General features: G+C 38.6%; 1 long non-coding RNA gene across 3 annotated transcripts; it reads left to right on the top strand.

Moving 5' to 3' along the window:
• The first annotated feature begins 26 nt into the window (after nucleotides 1–26).
• Nucleotides 27–22,787, top strand: LOC136254226 (uncharacterized). Of its 3 annotated transcripts, XR_010700379.1 has the most exons (9): nucleotides 27–232; nucleotides 281–410; nucleotides 3,684–4,818; nucleotides 4,868–4,930; nucleotides 6,818–7,099; nucleotides 8,062–8,847; nucleotides 20,692–21,513; nucleotides 22,101–22,171; nucleotides 22,605–22,787. It is a non-coding gene; the product is annotated as an uncharacterized lncRNA (long non-coding RNA). The 3 variants fall into 3 exon arrangements; XR_010700378.1 differs by having other exon boundaries at nucleotides 27–410; XR_010700380.1 differs by having other exon boundaries at nucleotides 27–410; nucleotides 3,684–4,812.
• The last annotated feature ends 207 nt before the right edge of the window (nucleotides 22,788–22,994 follow it).

The following is a 22,994-nucleotide window of genomic DNA, read 5'->3' on the forward strand; positions in this document are numbered from 1 at the left end:
ACGTGTTGTTCCACGTGAGTTACGTGTCGGGTGTGTGGGTGGTGTCACCTTCCCATGTGATACTGTAGGTACTAGGTATGGTATTAGCCTTACAGTACCATACAGTACTGTAGCTACAGTACTGCAGTGTATGTCTGACAGGACCCCACGTGCTACTGTCTGAGCGGACGGATTTAGGTGGACCCTTTCACGTCTTTGCCAATTGAATTTTACTTTTAGTTTTACTGAATGGGTTGGGAAGTTTTAATACATTGAGTTTAGAAGTAATCTTGGTCAACAGATCAACATGAGGGTAATCTTGCTGTTGTACTCTAATATATTCGTATCTGAGGTATCGAGTTGTGCGACAGCCGAACTACCTAGGAGCTCACCTACGAGGGTGGACTAAAGTGAAGGGTGAAATTTTAAAGGTACATTGTATCTGTAGTATGAATATTGTGTAAACAGTTCAGTTGCATTTTTGGCATAAGAAGCCTTCTGATATCATTTACAGCACAAAGGCGGTTATGACGTATGCCAAATCAACACCCAACACCTGAGAGTAGTCTGGCAGCACCCACTCCTTTGCATCATTATAGAGGAAGGGTCTGGTGACTAGTATACAGTACTTGTGCTACTACCACTATAGTGGTAGAGCCAATCAAATCACAGTAATAAGTATTTGTGTGTAACCATGTAGTTTGCCCCATGAATAACACAATAACCATGGCAACCAAATTTGGAATAGTTGGAAAGCAGCCAAATGAGACTCCACCATAAAGACTTATGTTGAGAAGTGTAAAGTTCAAGCTGTGATACAAAAGTAGTTTATTACGTCACACGCAATTTGAAACCAAATTTGCATTCCCACTGCACAAATACCATATACTATGGTCATTAGACCCTTCTCTATGTGAAGGGGTGGGCACTACCAGACTAGGCTGAGAGAATGAATCAAGTGCTGGAATTGGACCAGACCCTTTTCAGCACTGACACTTGCAATCTAATCAATAAGGTGAAATAGAGGTCTGACCACATGAGACTACCACTGGATGCTCATAAAAGCCATTGGGAAAATGACAAGTGACAGTAAAGCTTCAAAGCATACAAATATTTTTTTTTGTACATAGAAAAGGTGATTTCTAGGTTGTTGCACAGTTATCCACTGTGAATATGACAAAAGATACCTGAGCCACAGGGCCATGTACTTAGAAATGTTGCTAGACTAGGCTGTTATTCGTGAGTTCACAGTCAGAAAATCATTCAAAAACTCCAACAAACCTTAACAGTAGCCTTTGTTGTGAATCACTTTGCAGTCATGTGCAGAAAAACACTGAAACAACATGATGGGCCAACTAAGTTAGCCTGTTTAGCGAGCCCAGATATGTTATCCAGGTGAACATAACACTTGTTTTACTGTACATCTCTGATAAACAAGGAAAACATGCAACTGTTGTGTAATTCATTTCCAGAAACTGTTTTCATCATACTGTATGTTACATTCTGAGCTTTACAGGCTCATAACTTTGCTTAGCGTATTTATAGCAGACGAACATCACAGCAATGTGCTTCAAAGACTTGGGTATCTCCTTTAGATTTTACAAAACCATAACTTACTTTAGTGTCCGTGATCGTCCATTTCCCAGTGGTTTCTGTACATTTTTATTAAGTAGAAAATTCACTATCACGATAGATATTGAAGTATTATTGATATCACGATAATTACACTTTGCTTGAGGAGTAATAATCTTCAATCAAGTTCCAAGTATTTACTATTTAATGCATAAATTAATATCATCATAGATTACTATTTGCTTGGTTTTCTTGTAAGCTCATTAAGATTATTAATTGCGTGGGGGGGGCGATATTTCTACAAGTTTCATTACAGCCCTGCAGCCAAACTTTTCCAAGCCAAGTAATTATAAAACAGCTAAGCCAGCCTCTCAAGCAGTGTTTTTAGTGGGATTCTAGACCCTTCCTGAAGCGATCGACTAATTGCATGGGCGGTCGATAAATGTACACAGCTTGTAGTCTTGCAACCAAACATTTCGCAGAAAAGTAAGCCTAAAGAGTTACATAGCAGTTAAATAAACTTGGTAACAAAGTTTTTAGTAATCTTACAGCAATATTGTGATAGTTAGCTACAATATCGTATTGCAATAAAGATTTTTTGATCGCGAGTATTGAACTATTGATATTATCGCTTAGCACTAATTTTTATGTCTAGCCACAGCATCCAGTGGTTGCACAAATGCAATTAAAGATCAATAAAAATATTTTCCCTTACATGCAACTGTAGTTAATCCAGCGCACCCACAGACTGGCTGTGAGTGCACGTCTTTGAATAATATGGTTCAGCGGCATCGACTCTACCTGATTAAATGGTTATAGACCCAAAGTATATTCAATATCCTTGGAGAATGACCATCGAGATTTCAGTTTAGATGGTGTCTCTGTGTGATCACGTCGGTGAACTCATCCAGGAGACTGGAGGCATACGTAGCTACAAGTCCTCATAGTTTCTACTTATGGAAATAAAATATCAAACGTTAGTTTATATGCAAATAAACTTGTTTATATTATATTATATTATGTTGTTACAGAGAGTAAATTGAAGGCTAAAGAGGAACTCTAGATCTGTAAAGACACTTAGAATTCCAGTAGACTCTGACAATGGTATTGTCAAATAGTCAGGTACATAACTAAGAACTTTATAGCAGCCACTATTTGAATAATATGGTTTAGCGGTATCGACACTATCTGAAATGGACTATAAAGTTCATTTCAGGTAGAGTCGTAAAGTATGAAGTATAAACTTTATAGGTGGTTGTGACTAGTATGGAGTTCTTAGTTACCTGACTATTGACAATACTATTGTCAGAGTCTCCTGGAATTCTGAACAATGTCACAGAGTTCCGTCTACCATCTTCTCCCTCACCATCTACCTCTAAACATACATCATAATAATTATCACTAGTTACTACAGTATTTAAATTAAACTTTAATTATTTTTTTCTCCACCACACAAGTAGCTAGCATTAATGACGATATGGATAACAGTCTCCTGGATGTTTCTGTTGATATGATCGGTGAATCCCCCAAAAAGAAGCCAACATCTACACGGGTCATTTGCCAAAGACGTTGTAAAACACCTTGCCATTAGTGCTGGGATGAATGTCAATTTTCTACATTCGAATATTTTATAAATAACGTAAACGAATGTTCGGGTTATTTGTTTCTTACATTTCATATAACAAAACACTTTTAAAACTGTTTCAATGCTGTAAGTGAGTCAAGAGTACTATACAAAACTACATAATTACAACTTAAGAACTTGAAGAATACAGCTAACTAGTAAATAACTACTGCCTACTGGTTAAGAAACTTTGAGTTTTTGTTCAAGAAAACAATGGCTTCAACATTCTTGGCTTTTAAACAATTTCGGTGCTTAGCTGTTATGATTCCTGCTTTAGAAAACAATCTCTCTGGAGAGGCAGATGTAGCAGGTATGCCAAGGTAAACCTCAGCAAGTTTAGCTAGATTTGGAAAGCTGTGCTCGTTCATATTCCACCAAACCATTACATCAGAATTACGAGGTAGTGATTTTTCAAGCAAAAATTCTTCAAGTTCTGTATCATTTTCAGAGCCCTCTGAGTCATTGTCATCTAACAATATATCCAATGCTGTTTTTTTCTTTTTTGCAGATCGAGTTTCAGATGGTTCCTTCTCTTTAACAGCAACACACTGAAAAGTGGGGTTCCACTGTTAGCATCCTTCCATTGCAACAGCTCTTCTCTGGCTGATTCAAGTCATCAGTAAGAAATTTTAAGCTCTTGAATCGAGGATCTAACGCAGCAGCTAACACAAGTGGTGAATCCGGTTCAATTCCATCCAAACTCCACCTTCTCATGATGGATTCTCTAACAGCTGTCTTGAATGCAATGATACTTGCTGAATCACCTTCCTCACTGTCCATGCTAGCAAACACATTATGCATTATTGGCAAAATGCAAGATATTGACACCTTTCTTTCTGTACAAAAGAAAACGGTTGCTACTTTCAATGGTTCAAGCAATTTAGCTAACTCTTCCAGTAAAACTCACTGATGAGCTGTGAGATCAAGGGTACGGTCTTGACTTTTAGTAATGGTAGTATCTGAAAGTACAGCAAAGACTGGCCACCTGTTAGCTACTAAACACTGAATCATATATATGGTACTATTCCATCTTGTTGTACAATCTATTTTGTCGATTCATATTCATTTGAGACTGTTGCTTGTATAATTCAGCCGTTGCCAATGTACTGTGATGGAAATGGCCTACTAATTTACGGGCAGCACCAAGAGCTCTATCAATAGACGCATTATTTTTAAATCCATCACTAATGCGAAGTTGCAGGATGTGAGCTGAATAGTTCACTCTGGCCCATCCTTTTTCAATTCGCAACAGATCAGTGGCCCATCTCCTGTTTGATCCTTGATCATGTACAATACTACTGACAACTTTAAAGCTGGATTTAAAGTTAGATAAACTAAGGCTATATATTCCATAAAAGTGATTTTTGTTATGTATCATGTTTCTATGATGATTGTTAGTGGCAGTATTTTGGGTGGTGCCCATCACTTTAAGGAGGAACCCTACTAAAAAGTACTAGTGTACTGTTTGAAAGTGTTTAGTGCATACATAATTGTGTGAGATGGAAGCAACTGAAAACTGATACAAAGTATGCATGGGTATATAATGCTGAGCCAGTGGCTCACTGGTAGCTTATGTCATATTGTATCTCTTTTATTAGAAGCAAAGCAAGAAAAAAGTTGTGTATCTCAAAGGAAAAGTAAAAGTATACATTAGGTAGAATTCCTGCATAGTAACTATTGGTGCTTTAACAGAGCCGTGTGGACAAGAGCACCAAATAAAAAGTGAAGAAAGTGAATCAGATGGCTTTGTTACAGGTAAATTATAATCACTACAGTATAGTCCCATGTTCATTTGCTTAGATGAGGGTTGTGGAATATATTTGAAGAAATTCTTTGTAATTGCATGTCCTTGGTAAGGTCATTACGTCCTAATTTGCTTTTGTTTTTTTTTGTAAAAGTTTTCATGACAATAGTTTTTGTTTACAAATTATTTGCACTAAACAAAGTTGTGGTGTTTTACGTTTAGAACATGTGTGGTAGTTATAATGCAAGCTTTTAGTATTTACAGTGTTTTGTGACAGCAGGTGATAGTGCAGTGTACATGTCTACAGGCAAAATAGTTATTAACAATAAGTGTCTAGCTACATGGGCATGGCCCAACCAGCTATCTACTGTGTGGCTTCACTGTTAGAGTATCTCAATCTTTTGCGCAGTCCTGGTGCAGTGGTAGAAAAGCACTGTTTCTCTGTGTTAGTTGAAAGTTAATGGCAGCAAGGTATATTGTAAATCACATGAAAAATTCACAATGTTAAAAGCTAATTTCATTGACAAAACTATTTTCAATTTATCCACATTATGTCTACAATCAATAGTTATACCACGGCTATGATATATATAGCTACGATATACACCCGAATCATGAGAGCCACAGGCCTGAGAGCTAAGGGTACAAAATATAGCAGTAAAACCCAATGCAGTCATGATATATATCACTCTAGGCACACTCACCTGATAGGTAAAAGACCTACAGAGCACTCATCCTGTTCCTTTAATACATCAGTAGCTAATGATTGATAGTGGTTTTAATAGTGCTAAACTATCAGTACAGTGTGTTGAAGTTTGTAGGTGCATATGCACAAAGCTACACCCACTTATAAGAAAATTGTTTTGCTGTGTGTACACTTAATGGAACCATGCCCACTGAATAATTATAATTATAAAACTTACCATGCAGTTATCATATAGGTACCTTTTACTTGATAAGCTAGTAGAACACACAAAACGTAGCTCTTAGGTGTGTGTATACATGCCTCAGTTTTATTGATCTGGGTCTGACCCAGATTGCTATGAGGGTCAGTGTAGTAGTGACCCAGTTTCAATACTGTATGCATTATCAATTTATTACCATTGTGATGTTTTGTATTTAATATAAGTAAATGAAGTCTACAGTCTAACAATATGTGACCGAATATGAAAACCCGACACAATCGTGCATTTTTGAAATTCTTGATTATTAAACCTACGTACCCTCTCTTGCAAAGTTTCAGCCTTGTATTCCAATAACTTTTGGAGTTACAGCCCTACAAAGTAGCAACAATAGAAAGATTGATTTGTACAGCCAATATAGGGAAAATATATCACAGGTGCCTACTAAAACAGTTGTACTTTACGAACGGATTAACATATGGAGATGCAATTTGCACCATTGTGTTCGCCATGAGTGGAAAAATCGATTACTGGGTAAGTTTTTCTTTTTATCACCTTTCTTTACTGCATACAAAGGCAAAATTTGTGAAGAAAAATCAATTGCTTATGATTGCTTTGACTAGTCTTCTGCTTTTTCCCTGCACGGTGCTTATCAATTGGAAATTGTAAGTGCTTGCCCTGAGAAGTTTTTCAGAACAGGCATGCACTTATAATTTCCAATTGATAAGTGCCATGCAAAGAAAAAGTGGTGTGGCCACACGAGACTATGCTTTGACATAATGTAAACAAATGCCCATAACCTGTGTGCCCTTGGGTATATTGCAATGAAACAAAGTTTTTGAGTTGCTCTTGAGTAGGCGAATAAGATGATATTCACCATTTGTATTCAATGCTTTATACTGTAAATTTAGGCTTGTACAATTGTGTCAGGTTTTCACAGATCTGGTCACATATAGTTAATCAAATCAACAAGTTGCAATTAAAACTTTACTATAGGTGATTCCAGTGCTACAGCCATAAATTTGTTGGATTGTTCTGATTTATCACTTGATTGAGAAAATGATGTGTGGTGGGTCAAGAAACTCAAGCTGCAAAAGTGTGATCATGAATTACTGCTAAAAGAGGGCGATCTTAACGATAGAATAATTAATGCAGCCCATATACTATTAAGTGCACAATTTCCAGAAATCAGTGGTTTTCAGAGTACAATAAGGGCACACAATCTTAAATTCCAGCCAACCTGTAGTGATAAGCTTTCTGTCCAGGTTTTACACACAGGTAAACAATAGTTGCAGGTATACTGTATTATACAAAAATGTATGTGTTAAATATCTTATATAGTGGGTTATAATAAAGCATCTGAAATTTCATGTGAAATAAAATACATGTAGTAGTGTCACTAAAATTTGCGATTGAAGGTCATTGCTAGAATTAGCATTTAATGCCAAAATCACATGATAATGTTTTTATCACACTTGCAAATTGATGTTAAGCGAATGACGCTGTATGCTAAAATTCTTTTCTTGCTATAAAATGCTGCAATACGGTTGTGGTTCTCAACATAGAAAGGTGTCAATGACAGGTTCCTTGGTACCATTATATGTTTACTAGAGAAGTTTAACATGTTTGTTTCAATTAAGCACACCATGAAAAGTGTAACATCTGGGTTTTTATTGCATGATGTCAGACAATGTCATTGATACTACTTTACTATTTTTGTTTGTCCCTGGTAGGAAGAGGAAATAGAAGGAAACCCATATACCTAAACTACATACATGCATGGCCAATGCAATGTTATAAATCTGAACTCTATATATTGCCCTAAACTTATCATATATACCTGTAGCTAATTTTCTTTCATTGCACAAATCAATAATATTATGTTGTCAGTAGATAGTGGCACTAAATTAATAGCTCCAAACATCAGCTTATGAAAATGAAAGTGATTCCTTCAGTTCTGTATTTACCAATCAAAATTTTTAAGCTAGGTTATCACAAAATTTGCTAGTCAGGTTTAATTATCATACATGTGCAATACCCTTATTGCTGTATCATTTGTTATTAGTATTTGTGTTACTGGTAAAGAAGGCTCGAGGAGCCTGTAAAGCCTGATCTGTACAAAAAGAATAACAAATTTGCAACTACATAGCAAAAACTTATATATGATAATAATTAACTAATTAGTAATCATACAATAAAGTAGACCAGCCACTGTCTATTATTTTGTGCTCTTTTTGCAGGTACTAATCATTGGATTTGTGCTTTTCGAGGCAAGTCATCCTCTTCTGTTCAGGTGATAGACAGTTTAAGCACAGAGACGAAAATTGACATTAGTGTTGTTTTACAAATTGCTAAAGTGTTCCCAGTCACAAAATCTATTTTGCAATTAGACAGACTGGCTGTGCAGCAACAAATAGGTATTCATGATTGTGGTGTATTTTATTCGCGTTTGAAGTATGTGCTGGAAATGATGTAGAGAAAATACGTTTTGAACAGTTTTCGTTGAGGAAACATCTTTGTGATTGTTTTAGTAAAGGAAAGATGACGTCATTTCCACAACAGACGAAAGCACAGCCTGTGCGTTTCTCAGTACACAAAGTAGAAAGGATACGGATTTTCTGTGTTTGCAAAATGCCAGAAGAATATGATGTAAAGATGATCACCTGCGACAAATGTCATTTGTGGTTTCATTACAAATGTGTCCAGCTACGAGTTAACCAAAGCCCAAAACTGTGGAAGTGTCCTAATTGTATATGAATGGAGAAAACAGTTTTGACACTTTGTGTGTGTACGTGCATGCAAATATGTGTGTAGTAGTAGTAGTAGTAGAGAAAGAGTATATGTATTGTATAAATCACATCCATACATTTAATAGACTAAACTTTTTTTGGCCATTTGTATAAATTTACTGAAAAACACGCAGCTCTGTAAACTACTCTAACAGCATTCAGTCGTAAAGCTGCTAACACTGATTTAATTTCAGCGGGCACCACGGCTAAAGAAGATTGTAATCACTTGTAGAGAAGGTGCAGAAAAAATTTATGATATATATACTGAATGTGTAGTGCATGGTCGAACTATAGCTGGCTACTGACCATGTCAGAGTAACTAAACGAAGCCGGCATCGATGCGTTGATAGCTCATTGTAATTTAAGTTTCTTTGAAATTGAATCCCGGGGTAGCTTCTCGACGACTATTCAATAGCTTTTGGTTCACACAAAGTTGACTTTAAGATGCAAGAAGAGTGTACTTGCGTCCGACATCAAGATTTGGCAACAGATTTCTTTTGTAGATTTGTAATTCACAGCCAACAAAGAATTAAGCGAAATACCAATATATATTTGAAGAGGGTAAGGATTGCTCTTTGACATCGAGAGTGGAGGGACTCAATTATCTGCAAGCATTATGAGCAGTGCTACTCGTCCGAAAATAGATATTTTTGTCCGATGATTAAGAGTATTCGGACATGTCACTTTTGCAGCTTCAGCAGCCAGACGGAGAAAGCCGGCTGCAAGTCTGATGTTTTGCATGCAAGACTTTATGGCCTTGACCTCTCCAAAGGCATAGCAAGAGTTGGAATTTTCTGTGTAAGTTTAAAGAAATATCGCGTCCGAACCTATGGTGGTCGAACATTGGTGGCTTACTCGCTACAGTATGTTAATTTGTCTTGCCGCAATGTTACCGGCAGTTAGTTCTATATCGTGATATATGTTCATATCCTGACATAAACGTTGGTAATATATGATATAGAGTTTTTCTATATCGTGGCAGCACTATGAATTACTTGTGTATTGTTGAAAATTTCTCAATATCTTTTTCTTAATGCCAGAAGAAAGAGACTAACAATAAAAACCTGTATGCGGGATATCATCTTATTCGCCTACTCAATAGGCACCAGCCTATTATGCTGGCATATAATTTTGAGCATTTTAGGTGCCTGAAAGCATCAAGCACAATGCTGGCATAATAGGCAGAATAATTGTCATACTGTAAGCAAAAATGCATGCCACAGAAAAAGGTTGACTTACAATAACAGAACAGTTGATGCCACTCACACGGCATTAAGTAGTTATTTGACATGACTGTTATTATAGTTTACAGTGTAGCCAAATTCTTAATGCACAACGAGTACATTTCAGTTCATAAGCCAAAGTTTATCATTTTCCATTAGAAAGTAACAAAACATGGGAACTATAGCAAAATGTTTGAGCATAATTATGAGCATAATAGGCAAAAATTTTGAGCACTGCAGCATAGCATAATAGAAAAAATTAAAAGCATAATAGGCTGGTGCCTACTACTCAAGAGGAGTTGGTAAAATCTTTGTTTTGTTCTAGTAGACCCAAGGACATGCACATTATGCACATTATGGGCATCATGTCGAAGCGATCAATCTTCACAAATTTTGCCTTTGTATACAGTGAAGAAAGGCGATACAAGGGATAACATACCCAGTAATCAATTCCCCCTATTCTTGGTGACCACGATGGTGTGAATTTCAACTCCATGTGTCATTCTGGTCGTAATTAACTGTTTTAGTAAGCGCCTGTAATTTATTTTCCCTATACTTGCTGTATAAATCAATCTTTGTGTTGTTGCCGGCCGCTAGGCTGTACCTCCAAAAGTTATTGGCATGTAAGGTTAAAACTTTGCCAGGTGGTACATCTACACTTGGCTAAGTCAGGGCTCAACCCAGAATATTAACCTAGAGGGGGCGAAGTAAATCACTTTGGATTCTAGGGGGGTCTGGGGGAATGCTCCCCCAGGAAAATTTAGGTGTAAATATACTTAATTTTGGAGAAATTTTACTGTGATGCCATTGAATATTGACCATTGGATTATACAACTTTGAGATCAATTAAACCTTTCCATTTCTCAAGGCTTTAGATATAAACCTAGGAGGGGCAATAGCTAACCCAGGGGGGGCCTGCCCCTCCCCCCCTAGATTAATCCCTGTAAGTAGATAATAAATCTTTAGTAAACAGGAATTCAAAAAATGCACAATTGTGTCAAGTTTTGCTGGTCTGGTCACATATATGTAAAGAGTGTCTGGATAAAGGGGATCTTTTGTTGTAGGCTCCCTCAAGTACTCTCACAATTATAGGATGTTGCCCAACAGGGTGGCCATCAACTTAGCCACGTGTTGAAGAATGACCGAACGCTAAGCATTTAATGAGCTGTATTTGTAACCTTGTTCATAGAGTTCTGCTAAGAAATTGGCTACATCACTTATAGAGCCTGAAAAGGGATTTCTATTCCATTTACCACACCAGTTGGATTGTGGGAAAGCTTCCATACCAACATGTTCTGGACTTTAGTGATGCTGCCTTCTCCCCTTCTGTTAATATAGATATAGGCAAGTGCTGTAGGGTGAAATAATATTCCACATGCTTGAACTGCTAAGCAGCTCTATACAATTGATGTGAAGACGTTGTTTGGTTTTTCCAGGAAATCAATCATCTCCTGGGACCATTGTCCATGCACAGACCTGTTAATCAGTTTGTCATCTCATTGTGAGTCAGAAGCCAGACCATCTGGCAGTAGCCACAGATGCATTTACTCAGGATTGAAATACCATTCCAAGAGAAATTGTATGCAATCCACCCTGGGGTCTAATAGGCAGAGTCCTGTCCCTAGTACAATCACAAAGAGTTCTGGAAACCCTAAGGTTGGTACTCCTTGCTCCTCCAAATATTGGTCAGAGTGCCAATTCTTATTCTACAGTTTCATAGTCAGCATGTCAGAACAATCTACTGGACATTATACTACGTGTGGGTTATATTCACCAATAATGTGAAGGAAGCCACCTTTCTCAGACAGCAACAAACCTCGTTCTGTCATAATGGAGAGACAAGTCCACTAAGTCATGCAAGTTTTCTTTCATTAAATGGGCTTGGGGACTATGGTCTCTGATCAAAATTCCTTTGTAGGTTGCTCCCCAACCATGTAGGGAAGCATCCCATGTTAAATTCATGGATGGTTACTGGGTACTTAGGCTACTTCCATTCCAAGCGTTGAGGTGGAATTACGGAAGATCTTCCAGTACTTGGGGGGGGGAGGGGGGACAACTGGACCACTTCCTGGTAAAGCCGCAGTGGTTGCAGTTAGCTTTGATAGTTGATTGTGGGGCCATTGGGACCATAAAGAAGGCATTCTTTAGGTCCACTTTGGTCATCTCCTTAGGAGATATTTCGCTGTGTGTAGTCTCTCCATCTTGAAATACTCTGATTTTACAAATCTCTTTAGGTGTTTCAAGTTGATGGCAGATCTCTGACCCCCATCTTTCTTTGGTGTTATGAACATATTCAAGTAGAACCCCTCTGTTGGAGCTGAAATTGACATATAGCCTGCTTCTGCTGGATAGTGCTAGAGAGAGATGCAGTATGGGTATACCCAGGATGATGTACTGAGTAGGCTTTGCCACTGGACAAATTGCCTGAATGGACCTTATCCACAATGACGTCACGAGCAGCAACAAGATGGCCGCGTTATTTGGGGTACTAATGTACAGGCGCCTATGGAGAAATTGTTTTGATCCATCATATTTCACTCGTGAAGCAAGATACCGAGGAGTAACCAACAGGTATGGATATAAAGTAACAAAAACTATTGCAAACAAGCGTTATCTCGAAAATTTTCCGGCATGCGATACAAATCATTTGTTGTCCTGTCTTGTAACCGTACCTGTTGCTTAGAACTCGATATCTTCTTCCCTGACTGAAATATGATTGATCAAAAGAATTTCTCCATAGGCGCCTGTACATTAGTACCCCAAATAACGCGGCCATCTTGTACTCGTGACGTCATTGTGGATAAAGCCCATTGACTTCTCTAAAACCTTTTGTGGAGAACATTCAGTGGTGTGAGCTCTGTCACTTGTTGATTGTCTAAACCCTATAACCTCTGGCACCTTTGGGGTCACTGTTAGGTGTGTTGACACCCTGGCTTCCCTGGTGGTAGACCTTGAATACTTGTTTTGGGTATCCTTTGAACATTCAGACAGTTTAATTTGTTAAAATAACCAGGTAGGGCCAGGTTCGCCGTAAAACACCCCTAAGTTGTCTGAAGTCTTAGGTTTAAGTGAGGTGCTGCTGTGACCTCTAAATCTTTGTCCCAAGGTCCATTACAGGGATGTAGCATAACCCTTTGGTCATCCCCAGGTCCCAATGTTGTGTAAGCCTCAGTCCTTAAGTACAGCTTGTACCTATGTCCCTAGGTTCCACCATTGGACTGTAGTATCTTCACATCCCAAGGTTGGAGACCTAGGTTCTACCAATGGACTAAAGTATAACCTTTTACCCATCTCCAGGTCCCAAGGTTGGGGCCTTAAAACCTTAAGTCCATAAGTCCTTAGGTTCAACTACTGGACTACAGAATAATTCCTTAGCCATCCCCAAGTCCCAAGGTTGGAGCCTCAAATCCTTAAGTCCATTAGTCCTTAGGTTCAACTACTGGACTACAGAATAATTCCTTAGCCATCCCCAAGTCCCAAGGTTGGAGCCTCAAATCCTTAAGTCCATTAGTCCTTGGGTTCAACTACTGGACTATAGAATAATTCCTTAGCCATCTCCAGGTCCCAAGGTTGAGGCCTCAAATCCTTAAGTCCATAGGTCCTTAGGTTCAACTACTGGACTACAGAATAATTCCTTAGCCATCCCCAGGTCCCAAGGTTGAGGCCTCAAATTCTTAAGTCCATAAGTCCTTAGGTTCAACTACTGGACTACAGAATAATTCCTTAGCCATCCCCAGGTCCCAAGGTTGGAGCCTCAAATCCTTAAGTCCATAAGTCCTTAGGTTCAACTACTGGACTACAGAATAATTCCTTAGCCATCCCCAGGTCCCAAGGTTGAGGCCTCAAATCCTTAAGTCCATAAGTCCTTAGGTTCAACTACTGGACTATAGAATAATTCCTTAGCCATCCCCAGGTCCCAAGGTTGAGGCCTCAAATCCTTAAGTCCATAGGTCCTTAGGTTCAACTACTGGACTATAGAATAATTCCTTAGCCATCCCCAACTCCCAAGGTTGGAGCCTTAAGTCCATTAGTCCTTGGGTTCAACTACTGGACTATAGAATAATTCCTTAGCCATCCCCAGGTCCCAAGGTTGAGGCCTCAAATCCTTAAGTCCATAGGTCCTTAGGTTCAACTACTGGACTACAGAATAATTCCTTAGCCATCCCCAACTCCCAAGGTTGGAGCCTCAAATCCTTAAGTCCATTAGTCCTTGGGTTCAACTACTGGACTATAGAATAATTCCTTAGCCATCCCCAGGTCCCAAGGTTGAGGCCTCAAATCCTTAAGTCCATAAGTCCTTAGGTTCAACTACTGGACTACAGAATAATTCCTTAGCCACCCCCAGGTCCCAAGGTTGAGGCCTCAAATCCATAAGTCCTTAGGTTCAACTACTGGACTACAGAATAATTCCTTAGCCATCCCCAGGTTCCAAGGTTGAGGCCTCAAATCCTTAAGTCCATAGGTCCTTAGGTTCAACTACTGGACTATAGAATAATTCCTTAGCCATCCCCAGGTCCCAAGGTTGAGGCCTCAAATCCTTAAGTCCATAAGTCCTTAGGTTCAACTACTGGACTATAGAATAATTCCTTAGCCATCCCCAGGTCCCAAGGTTGAGGCCTCAAATCCTTAAGTCCATAAGTCCTTAGGTTCAACTACTGGACTATAGAATAATTCCTTAGCCATCCCCAAGTCCCAAGGTTGGAGCCTCTAATCCTTAAGTCCATTAGTCCTTAGGTTCAACTACTGGATTATAGTATAATCCTTTAGTCTTCCCCAAGTCCCAACGTTGGAGACCACAAATCCCTTGGTCCGTAAGTCCCTACGTTCAACTACTGGATTATAGTATAATCCTTTAGTCCCAATGTTGGAGACCCCAAATCCTTTAGTCCTTAAGTCCCTAAGTTCAACTACTGGATTATAGTATATTTTTTTTAGTCATATTGTGGTCCCAAGGTTGCAGGCCTCAAATCCTTTATTCTTTTAGTTCCTAAGTTTAACTACAAAACCATGTTATTATCATGCAGTTGACTAGACATTAAGGGTCTAGTCACATTAAGTGAAAAGGTAATGTGAACATTAAGACTAGACATGTGAAAAGGTATAAGGTATACACATTATGAAAAAGGTGAAAATTATATGTGTAAATTATATGTGTATTTTTTCACCTTTTTCACATTAAGACTAGACATTGGGTTCCCTGCAGTTCGACTCCTGGGGTAGGAGGGATTTTTTTCCTTAGTTTGGCCCTTTTCTGTTACACTTTATTTGGTCAGTAATTTTAAGTCTTAGGCTCAGGTATCACTTTATTAGGTTAGGAGAATTCTAAAGGCTGCAGCACATGTTGCTGTCAGACCTTCAGTGCTGGTCACTGTAAAGCAGTACAATAACAAATACTTTAGGTTTAAGGAAGAAAATCCATCCCTCCTGGAGGACAGCTGAGTGTGGCCCCGACTAGACATTGGGTTCCCTGCAGTTCGACTCTTGGGGTAGGTGGGATTTTTTTCTTTAGTTTGGCCCTTTTCTGTTACACTTTATTTGGTCAGTAATTTTAAGTCTTAGGCTCAGGTATCACTTTATTAGGTTAGGAGAATTCTAAAGGCTGCAGCTTATGTTGCTGTCAGACCTTCAGTGCTGGTCACTGTAAAGCAGTACAATAACTAGGGCTGAAACAATACTAATACTCGGTGAGTACTTGCTAAGGATTTGTTACTCAGATAGCAAAATTAGCTTTTTTGAGTACTCGTAAGATCACGTGACCCAGCTCACATGATGCGTTTATCATCAGAGAGTGACACAATAAAAGCTGTAGAGCTTGATTAGTATAATTTTCTCAGGGACACTAACATCAGTACTTTAATACAGTGTGTGCATGATTGTTGTTTCTGGAGGGCTGTAAGCTGTTTAAGGTTGGTACAAAACATGCCAAATGGGTATGACTACATGTAACTAGTATTCGTGAGTACTCGATCGTTTACTCTAAAGAACTCTCGAATACTAAACAACTATGATCATTTTGGCCCTATACTAATAATGATTGTAAAATCATCATACTTTACCATAATATATTAGACAAATCTATATTGCCAAGCACTTGCTAATTGCTATAAGCAGCTTGATGTGAGGCAACTAGCTAATGTGGCAGTTTATAATATAACTGTAGACCATTTGACCCTATTGGCATCATACAACTCTTTCGTTGAGATATTTACTTTCAAGCATTGCTTACTATGATGTAAATTTCTTCAGTAATCTTTTAGCCCTTAAGACAATCTTAGGTAACCAGGTACGGTTGTAATAGTTAAAGAAGCAGCATTTGCTTAATACCAGCCAAATTTTTCACAACCTTTTAAAATAGCTTCCTTTTAAAATAGCTTGCAATTTTTGGTGCTTTACATATCCATAGCTATTTTTAGCTCGACATCTTCATATAGAAGTACATTAATACTCCCTCTTCATTTATAGTCAAATACCATGAAAACATTAGAGTCTCCATGATCTATGCCATTTTGAAAATGGAGACAAATACGTACTCAAACTTTCAGTATGGCTGTGTTTGTTTTTAACAGAAGTGCAAGATGTATTGAATAGGTGGAATAGCTTAGACAGTGCACTTACTAGAGCATTACTGTTCTGACATTATAACTTTGAATAAGAAACCACTCAAGTAACCTTTTCAAACGTGACCGGATTACCTTTTCACACATAAAAATTGACCCATTTGTTCTTGAAGCTTCATAACTTTTGCATCATTGCTTCGGTTTGCTTGGAATTTACCATCATATCTATCAGTTGGCTACAATTTGATATGTAAAAAAGTTAATTGGTGCAAGGGGCAACTGATATGATAATTTGTTTGCCGATGCGTCAAATATGTGAAAAAGATATACACCTTTCGCAAATCCAGTCACAAATATCCAAGTTCACCTTATCATAATTCCTACATTTAGAAGATGTGAACTTGTCAATGGCTTCAGTATACTTATACTGTAAAATATTAATAAATAAAAACAACTTGTATCTTTGTCTAGTCTTCTGTACTAATTTTTCAGTTATTTTGCCTTTGCTTTTTCTTAGACTGCACTGCAATATTAGATCAGGAAAAACCCTACACAACCAGCATTGAAGAATCACATGAGTTGTATACAATACATCTTAAGTTTTTCAGATGTATGATCTAAAGTTCTATGAGGTTATTTATAATTCTCCTCAAAAAGTCAGTATAATTAAATTATAACTATGTTACCAGGAGTAATAATCACCCCCTAGTACTGTTATACTCCTGATATTATACAGAAATGTCCAAATTAATTATGCAACTGAACATATTGTACATGCATACATTTTCTATAGTGCAACCTGGTAACATTGCATTATGTCATTACTTAAACAATTCATTCAATAAACTTTTGGTTACATGCAATTGCTAAATGCATGGTTACATGCAATTGCTAAATAACTTATTAGCACTCTCTTAGGAATTACACATTTAGGTGATAAAATTGGTAATTATGTATATATAGATAGTGTGTCAAACCAGATTTGTCACCAGTGTTAATGTTATTAGGGATAACACAATCAAACCAAAGGCACTGCAACTAAGTCAATACCAGTCGCAAAATTCATCGTAGCCTTGGGACTCAAGGACCACAGCAAGATTATACTGTTGCTGTGGCCATGTAGTTGAACCTAGGGATTTAAGGACTAAAAGATTAGAGGCCTGCCATAAGGCCTGCAGGACCACACTGTAGCCCTATAGGTGAACCTTGGGAATAATGGAATTGAGGCCTTCAACTTTAAGACCTAGGAATAATTGCTGGATTATCCTAAAGTCCTGAAGTTGAACCTGGGACTTAAGGAATTGATGCCTACAACTGTGGGATGTAGGAATAACTGGTGGGTCATCCCACAGTCCTGTAGTTGAAGTTGGATACAATCCTGAAGTTGAACCTTGGGACTTAGGACCAAGGGATTTGGACAATGTGGAAGACTAAAATATTATAGTATATTCCAGTAGTTGAACGTAGGAACTTACGGACCAAGGGATTTGGGGTCTCAATGTTGGGACTAGGGGAAGACTAAAGGATTATACTATAATCCAGTAGTTGAATCTAGGGACTTAAGGACCGAGGGATTTGGGGTCTCCAATGTTGGGACTAGGGGAAGACTAAAGGATTATACTATAATCCAGTAGTTGAACCTAGGGACTTAAGGACCAAAGGATTTGGGGTCTCCAACGTTGGGACTAGGGGAAGACTAAAGGATTATACTATAATCCAGTAGTTGAACCTAGGGACTTACGGACCAAGGGATTTGGGGTCTCCAACATTGGGACTAGGGGAAGACTAAAGAATTATACTATAATCCAGTAGTTGAACCTAGGGACTTATGGACCAAGGGATTTGGGGTCTCCAACGTTGGGACTAGGGGAAGACTAAAGGATTATACTATAATCCAGTAGTTGAACCAAGGGACTTAAGGACCAAAGGATTTGAGGTCTCCAACATTGGGACTAGGGGAAGACTAAAGGATTATACTACATTCCAGTAGTTGAACCAAGGGACTTAAGGACCAAAGGATTTGAGGTCTTCATCATTGGGACTTGGGGAAGACTAAAGGATTATACTACATTCCAGTAGGAACTTAAGGACCAAAGTACTTGTGGTCATCAATGTTGGGGCTTGGGGAAGACTGAAGGATTATACCACATACCAGTAGGGACATAAGGACTTAAGGATTTTGTGCCTGCAACCTTGGGATGTTAGGACGACTAAACAATGGCTTTGCATGAACCTAGGACAAAGTGTTAGGGGTTACAGCAAAAAGTGTTAGGGGTTACAGCAATACTCCAGTTAAGCCTAGGACTTCAGACAACTTAAGGGTATTTTATAACTGGTGGATCATCCCACAGTCCTGTAGTTGAACTTGAGGACAATCCTGAGGTTGAACTTTGGGACTTGGGAGTTAATGAATTGATGCCTGCAACTGTGGGAGGTAGGAACAAACTGGTGGATCATCCCACAGTCCTGTAGTTGAACTTGGGGACAATCCTGAGGTTGAACTTTGGGACTTGGGAGTTAATGAATTGATGCCTGCAACTGTGGGATGTAGGAACAAACTGGTGGATCATCCCACAGTCCTGTAGTTGAACTTGGGGACAATCCTGAGGTTGAACTTTGGGACTTGGGAGTTAATGAATTGATGCATGCAACTGTGGGATGTAGGAACAAACTGGTGGATCATCCCACAGTCCTGTAGTTGAACTTGGAGACAATCCTAAGGTTGAACTTTGGGACTTAGGGACTTAAGGAATTGATGCCTGTAACTGTGGGATGTAGGAATAACTGGTGGATCATCTCACAGTTCTGTAGTTGAACCTAGGGACTCCCTAACACTATGACCAGGAACCTAGGGAATGTAAATGTATTATCCCATAGTCCTACAGTTGAACCTAGGGAGCTAGGGAAACCAAAGGGTAATAGTTGGCGAACCTGGCCATGTATGAAAATAACATACAATTATATATGGTTTTCCAGTCCTGTAGTTTTTTTTTTTACCCTTGTCTTTCCTGTTGGTGTGCCTCTTCTGAAAAGACTGTTGTTGTCTATATGAGGAAGAAGAGGCAAGTTCCTTACCACCTCCTTACTTGTGGTCTTTCATTTTTGTGGTGAAAGGAAGGACCAAACAATTGAAACAGCATCCTTGAATATGTTTCATCATCAACGAGGGTAGTCTGCTCTCTGTTCAAACACATCAGTGGAGAAGTGGGGTGACAGATTTCCAATCCGTTTAAGAGCAGGCTGGGCAGACTCTGGGATTGAAAGTACCCACTCTAACATGTGTTGACTAGTGGAATGGGTGCATCGTGGATGTATTCCAGCTAGACTCTTGTCAGCTGTCTTGGCCGCTGGTGTCATCATTGACTGGATGGTTGGGTCCAGCTTGAGCTTGGTGAAGGCAGTATCAGAAGTGGGTTGCTTTTTCTTGATGCTCTTCCGCCGTTTGCGGGAATCTAGGGTGAGTCCTGGTGTGGTAGCAGAGATTTTCGTCTACTGAGTCTGAGCAGTCCACTTGCCGGTAGACTTGTTGGTCACAGTCTATGACTTCATCCTCGTCTTCACCCCAGTCAGGTGTCATGGCATCTGGTTTCTCATTAGGGATACGTATCCTCTGCTTGGAACTTTGCCCCATCAGCTTTGTCCCTGTTGTTGAGGAGGCTGGGCTGCTCAGCCTGAGTCACTACTGTAGAGAGACTCTGCTCCTTGCTATGTGCGGTTGACAGTGCGATGTATAAGTTCTGTTCCAGGCCAGTCCCAGTGTGTACAAAGGAAGAGCCCTGTCCTTCCACAGTGGCAATGAGATGAATCACTTGAAGACATGATTCTACTTTTGCTTGCTAACTATAAGCAAGAAGAAGGCCAATTAGTTTGAACACTGGCAGTCATGGTGACCTGTTTTATTATTGATCCTACAAAAACTTGCTGAAATCCGGTAACTAGGCCTAATTAACACATTGATATGTCAAACACGTTGACATGTGATCCAAGCATTCCATAGTGTAATTTCATAAGAATTTTACTTGACATGGTGTAATCTTCAAGTGTAAAATATAGTAGGGCCAATCCAAACCATGCACATGACTGTTCTATTAGAGTATTTTGGCAACAACAAAAAATGTATGTCATATTAGAGTAATTCAACAGAGCTTTGTTGAGCTCATAGTGTATCTGAACTGGTGATTGAACAGGTGTTCTTATAATGGTAGTCTCACTGTTTGGACACCCTGTATATAGATGGTATGGCAATATAGTGTTCTGAAAGTGTTAAATGTTACATTATACAACTTATCTATTTACTTTAGACAATCTTCATCAAGGACTCCAACTCACTGGGATTTACAATGTCACATCTAGCACAATGGTTCAACTGGGTCTGAAGGAGAGAGTGGTTACAAGAAATAGTGACACTTTCAACACACAGCACACAACAATACACATTAGCTCCCTGCTGTATACTATTTTGTACTTATGTCATAGTGGTGATTATGTGATAGTACAATGTATATTTGTTGACTTCTCGTGTCCATGTATGTACAGTGCACAGCAACATGGTAACACCTACATACATAATCCATAACACTTAACCGTACAATGGTAACCTATGTTTTGAGGAAATGGAGCTTTTGTATATAGCAGCTGTTGATCCTAGATATATCACTTGTGATATCCTATATAGAGCAGTTAGTGGCATTAATAGAACAGTCAGTGATTGCTATTTCGGAAAACTCAATGCAAGGGAGAAATATCCTGTAACTCCTCAGTCCACATGGTGATTGTCATGGTAATCATACAACTTTATCCCTATTTGTAGAGCTTCCTCTAGGACATCAAAGCTAGTAGCTATTAATGTTTGTTGACAAAGTCCAGGCGTGTTGGTTCATTTGATGTTGCTTTTAACATGATCATTTATAGTACTGTATGTTTCTTTGCATAATTATCTTTGACAACATAAATCACTGATGCTATAACACATCTAGTGTATATATCATGCTAATTTTTTCAGGTATTAGACAGAGAAACATGCTGTATGGCTATATTGCTGATATAGAGAATAACATATAATCCACTCACAGCTATCTACTTATCAACAAGGAGTGACAATACTTGTGCAACTGGTTTAACATGTTAGTATCCATGGTAATGAAGCTTTGGTGGAGTCAAGTAGCATCCAAATGTAGGGGTGGGGATTTTTAGCTGTTGTGCAATACATGTATATTTTAAAACCGAACCACTAAATATAAATTAACATTTAGTAATACAATAATATATCAACATACCAAAAATACCGGGAGAATACCAGAAATTACTGGTTTTCAATTATTTGTTAGCAAGAGTAGAGCATAGCATGGGACTACTAGAAAGGTACTAATGGGAAACAAGTCACCCTGTTTAAAAAGTTTGCCTCCAATTGGTTTTAAGAGTAAACATTGTGTAGTCTACAATGAGGTTATTGATGCAATGGAAGCTTATACATATTTAGTGGGTATTTAGTAACACCGCAATATTTATGATTATAATACTGTGGTATGATATTGATCAATACGACCCACCCCTATCCGAATGTTATAAAACTGAGCGAAGCTTCAAACCATTTGTCTCAACTTTAACGCACACACAGACACACATGCTACACAAATACACTAATGCATGTAATTGGTACTTGATTGCCTGCATAGCTATGTGTAATTCATTCATTTTTCGTTCTCATCAGGTGTCAGTGATCAAGGCTAGAGTAGCTGATGAGCTAGGGATGCCAACTGGTAACAGAAACTTCAAGTTGGGGTGAGTATGTAGTTCGCTTTACACTACGTATGTTATACAGTTCCACTGTCTAATGCAGTGTTCAAAATAAACAGTGAGTTACATAAAAGCTACAAAAAGTGGTTATAAAATGTACAAATCTGAGGTTTAATTTCAGAAGGATTGTACCTTGCATGGTGTAAGCTTCAAGTGTGAATACCTTGAATAGCCAAATCCTAGCTAACACTGGACATGACTGTTCTATTAGAGTAGTTTGTCAACAAAATGTAAGTCATATAATCATATTCAACAGAGCTTTTGTATGGCTTATCTGAACTGATTCATCTACCTGAATGCTTTACAGATTGTTGGTCTCACTATACCTGGGGTTAAAACAGTTTGGACAACTTGTATACTAATAGCACGACAATATAGTGTTCTGAAAGTGTTGGATGTTACTTATCTATTTACTTAGGCGATCTTCATCAAGGATTCCAACTCACTGGGATTTTACAATGTCACATCTAGCGCAATGGTTCAACTGGGTCTGAAGGAGAGAGGTGGTCGCAAGAAATAGTGACACTTCTAACACACAGCACACAACAGTACACATTAGCTCACTGTTATATACTAACTTATGTTTTGTACTTATGTCATAGTGGTCATTGTGTGATGGTACAGTGGTTGACTGGCTTCTTGTCTCCATTTATCTGAGTTCTGTTACTGTGAATGTAGGGATATTAGCTACTCATTTGGTCACTTATTTTGGACAGGTACCTTCAGTGTATACAGGCATTGCTGTAGTCAGTAATGTACAATCAACAGACTCACTGTACTTGCTTCAATTCCCTGTCCTTGCAATTAG

The sequence above is a fragment of the Dysidea avara genome, chromosome 4, assembly GCF_963678975.1.
Source record: "Dysidea avara chromosome 4, odDysAvar1.4, whole genome shotgun sequence".
NCBI lineage: Eukaryota > Metazoa > Porifera > Demospongiae > Dictyoceratida > Dysideidae > Dysidea > Dysidea avara.